The sequence below is a fragment of the Schistocerca nitens genome, chromosome 9 (assembly GCF_023898315.1).
Source record: "Schistocerca nitens isolate TAMUIC-IGC-003100 chromosome 9, iqSchNite1.1, whole genome shotgun sequence".
Taxonomy (NCBI): Eukaryota; Metazoa; Arthropoda; class Insecta; order Orthoptera; family Acrididae; genus Schistocerca; species Schistocerca nitens.
Window position 1 is genome coordinate 16825733 of NC_064622.1, and position 4910 is coordinate 16830642.

At 40.1% G+C, this 4910-nt stretch overlaps 1 non-coding gene across 1 annotated transcript; it reads left to right on the forward strand.

Moving 5' to 3' along the window:
- The first annotated feature begins 1449 nt into the window (after positions 1–1449).
- On the forward strand, positions 1450–1524 carry Trnat-ugu (transfer RNA threonine (anticodon UGU)). Its single transcript has one exon. It is a non-coding gene; the product is annotated as a tRNA-Thr (tRNA).
- The last annotated feature ends 3386 nt before the right edge of the window (positions 1525–4910 follow it).

A 4910-nucleotide genomic window follows, 5' to 3' on the forward strand; every position in this document is an offset into this window, starting at 1 on the left:
ATCTTCAAATTTCAAAGCTCTTGACTTACCTTCTTTCTCTAAACTTATTTCAGCATCGTTAAAGTTTAAGATTGGGTTGTATTCATTCAAAAAGTCAACTCCCAATATAATTTCTGTCGACTATAATGGAACAATAAGAAAGTTCATAGAGAATCTGTGGTTTTGACAAAAGAATTCTAAGTTGGTTTGTTGGCGTACATCTACACTTTTTCCAAAGATTGCACCGATTTGTTGCATTTGCTAAAAGCTGTTTCACTAATTGCTGAATTGGGACTGCCAGAGTCAAGTACTGCTGTAAATTTTACATCATTTACTGCAATGTGAATTACAGGATATGCAGTGTTGTTCTGTTTTACGTCGTGTTCCTGGAGTGATATGTCCCTAAAGTCTTCCATTTTTACGTAATTAATAGCCACGGCAGCTATATCGTATACGTTGTGTGCCTGCGAATGGCGTGAGACATTGTCTACTGTCTCTTTGTTGTCGCACGTCGTTATTGGCATTAGGAGACCTAACTTCTACAAATTCACCTTGTCGAGAGGGCCCTGCCCTGTTTAAATCCCGCCAGTTCTGATGCAATTCAGGTCTGTCGTTACGATCATATCGTCTGTCGTCATGTCGGTAGATTCCATAGTTCCTTTCTTGTCGATCCGTGGTGGAGAATTTCTCTCGGAATCGCAACTGTGCAGTGGACCGTTGCATCTGAAGTTGTTCTGTCTCCCTTGATAATAATTATTTTTGTTCCCATATTGTCTGTTTCTCTGATTGTCTCTGTCATAGTCATTACTGCGGAGAGGTGATCTTTCCCTGTAATTATTATTACTCTATATATATATATATATATATATATATATATATATATATATATATATATATATATGACGGTAATATCTGTTCCCGAAAGAACAGTTACCGTGGGTGACCACGCAGCTTTGCTAGAAATGAAATGATAATTAAATAGACACCCTAGCTGCAAGTCCCTGCAGACGCACTATCCTCTGTGCCCGCGGTGGCTCAGATGGATAGAGCGTCTGCCATGTAAGCAGGAGATCCCAGGTTCGAGTCCCGGTTGGGGCACACATTTTCAACATGTCCCCAATGAAGTGCATCAACGCCTGCTTGCAGCTAGGGTGTCTATTTAATTATCATTTCATTTCTAGCAAAGCTGCATGGTCATCCACGGTAACTGTTCTTTCGGGAACAGATATTACTGTCATATATATATAGTTAAAAAACTATGGGTTCCCGGCCTTTGACCTTCTTGTGCGAACGCACACGCTATGCCCGAACTCGTACGGGACTTGGTAGATTAATCTGCCACGAGTAATGAGTATGATGGGCAAACATCTATTAGGCGCACTACGAATGTAGTGTTGTGGACATGTTGGGAATGTGGATCTCACGGGGAGCGTGCAAGGGATAAGTCCCTGCAGACGCACTAACCCCTGTGCCCGCGGTGGCTCAGATGGATAGAGCGTCTGCCATGTAAGCAGGAGATCCCGGGTTCGAGTCCCGGTCGGGGCACACATTTTCAACATGTCCCCAATGAAGTGTATCAACGCCTGCTTGCAGATAGGGTGTCTATTTAATTATCATTTATTATTACTCTGCCAATGGTCGTCATACGGGTAGTGTCTGTTTTGGTCACGATTTGCGTTGTAAGAATAGCCTTGTCGTGTCCAGTTATAATTTCTGTCATCTCGGAATTGTGACGGATGTGACCTGTAATTGTTTTGTTCCTGTTTTTGCGTCCCGTGATTGTCAGTGTCAATTTCCAATTCTTGTAACAGTCCCTGAAAAGCTTCGATGTCGTCTTTACAACGTCCTGCCAAAATAATGTGTCGTAAATGTTAAGGCAGTTTGATTAAGCAAATGCGAATAAGTTCTGAGCGGCTGTATGGGACATGTCTTCAAAATGCCTTCAAAATGTTTTCGAAATATTTGACAAGACTGGAAAATTCAGATTGTTTGAAATGTCATCATTATGATGCTATGCTTTACGCGATCTTGAGTGCCTTGAGACCAATATGCTGAGAGGAAGGCATGATAAATTCTCCTTCACTGTGACAATCGTGAATGACCGAACGCATTCTTACAACTGGTTCATTCTCTAAGTAGCCACACATAAATTCTAATCTGTGCTCTAATGACCAGTTAGGAGGAAAACAATGAGAGAATTGATGAAGCCATGCTTGTGGATGAATGTCGTTGCCAGAATTCTTAAATGTTTTGAATTTACGTGTAGTAATGAACAGTTTATAGTCAAAGTCATCATGACGGCGAAAATGGTTCAAATGTCTCTCAGCATTATGCGACTTAACTTCTGAGGTCATCAGTCGCCTAGAACTTAGAACTAATTAAGCCTAACTAACCTAAGGACATCACACACATCCATGCCCGAGGCAGGATTCGAACCTGCTACCGGAGCAGTCGCATGACGGCGAGTCGCATATCGGTCATTGTTACGCCGTGTCGGTGGTTCCCTCTCAAAATTCGGTGAACCTTGCCGATTTCTTTCATAATTTCCGAAATGACCTGTGTTATTATTTTGTGGCTTTTCCGTATTTCTATGTCCCTCTTCCTGTATTGGAGCGCGAGTGTCCTCTGAAATATGTAATTCTTGTATTACTTGTGCCAACTCATCTTGTACTTCCCGGATTTCTCTTTTGTGTTGCGTATTAATTTGATTCTGATTTTGTTTGAATTTCCTAATTTGTTCGAACTCTTCTGTGTCAGTAAAGACTACCGGTCTTGTGTCATTCAGATTATCATCTGCCTCCGAAGATAAATTATTTAGCTGATTCGAAAGTTCGATTACTTTCTCTGATAATGAACTGATTTCCTCCGTGTGTCTTTCTGTACCACGTTTCAGAGTACCTACTGTGTCCTTTAAGTTTTCCTGAGTTTTTGCAAGTTGCGTAGCCGAATCTGTAGATGCAACTGAGTCAGTTTTAGCTTGCAAGGTGCCGTGATTTTCATGAACAATAGTTTGCAGGTCTTTTATGGCTGATTCGTGATTCTGTAATGTATTTTCATACCGCGAAAAACTAGGTTGAAAATGCTCACAAATTTGTGTTTTTACGTCATTACAGACTTCTTGACACTTCGATTCGACTTTAATTAACTCAGCAGTTAAACCTTCACGTTTTTGTTGAAGTGTTTCTTTAATTTGTTTCTGATTTTTTTCCATTTGTTGCTGTGATTATTTTTGATTTTGTTCCATTTGTTGCAATAATAATGTATTAGTGTCTGGACCATGTTCCTTTGTGCCTATTGGCAGTGCATTTGCACCGGCAGCATTCGTATTATGAAAAGCAGAAAATGTGTCTTGACTTAATGGAGAAAAAGGTGAGGACGCAAAACCTGAATCTACAGTATTTGCAAAATTTTGTCCTGTTATTTCGGATTCCTGAGGAGAGTTGTTGCCGACCGATCGATCGACAATACTTCCCTGTTCACTAATTGTTTCACTGTCCACACCATTATTTTCCACCTGGTCCATTTTCCTATGCACAGTTTCCAAATTACTATTCTGATTATTTGTTAATTCTTTACTCGGTGGCGCTAACACACTACTCTCGTCTTCGCTGCCATTTCTCAGTTTACTTTGTAGCCTAGTGTTGCGTTTTTCACACGCCATAATTATCACGTATTTCACACGATAACAAGAAAAGCACAATTTGAAGAGCAAAAATAAGAAAACACATTAACATAGAACTGAAAATAATATCTAATTGCGAGCGTGGCTGCGAAATACTTGGTGCAAGTCTACATGCATGCCATAACTGTTTTACTGTACAACATTGAAAAATTACAACTACAAAGGAAATTCTCTCTACAATTACGCACTAGCAATAAACAATAACTACAATAGTTACTCAACCTACAAGAAAAAAATCAGAAGGTTCCAATGAGGTATCCTGGCAGGGTCGACATATGAAACTTCCCCTTAGAAAAATTATGAATGACTGTGCTGGTAAACTTCTACGTTATTTGACACAAAGGCAGCTGAGTAAAACTGAACGTACTCAGACAGTTCTCTCTTTGCTTATTCTGATCATCACTAAACTGACACACAATATTTTTTAGCGCAACGCAATCTGACTTTCAATAATCCCTACAAAAGAATAACCCTGACTAACAATAACCTATACCTTTCATGAATCACTTACCTCACAAAAATCTTCGTTACTCGAACTACTGCAACACAGCGAGCGCCAATATTGCCAGCTAAATAAAAGATTCTAACTACTGAAGGCACTGACTACTGATAGGCGTTGTTAGCACATGAAAGATTTTGATAGAGAACAAACAATGTATTTACCTTAATAGCGTTCAAATATATAAAATTTTGTGACATCCACTTAAACAAATTTCCTTTTTCTGATCTACACACATCCACATCCGATCAAAACTCTGGCATCTCTCTCCCCACATCCACCATTGCTGGCAGTTCACCTCCAACTGCCCAATGCTACGAGCTGTTCACGTCCAACTACCCAACACTACAATAGCGAATATTCCAACAATGCCCACCAGCCACAAACTGCACACAGCACGGTCAGTGATTTTCATACAGAGCGCTATGTGGCGTTATCAACTTAAAAACCTAAACAGCCTACTTACAGTGAGATGGCAAGTGTGGAATGCAGTGAAAATGCGAAAGTTCGTAGTGGGTGAGGCATCAACTTTTTCTCAGGCAGCTGCAAGCACCACAACTATGCAGGTTTTTTCCAGATGTCTACTGATGAAACTGAAGGAATCAATGTGAAACTTAATCTGGCTCAAATATTTTCCTTAGAACCATCAGTACAAAACATAGATAGCATTCACTGCTTTCACTACAAGAAAGGAATACAGTAAACATATCTGCTGTCTCCAAAGAATTTCCCTGCTGGAGATCACCGTAC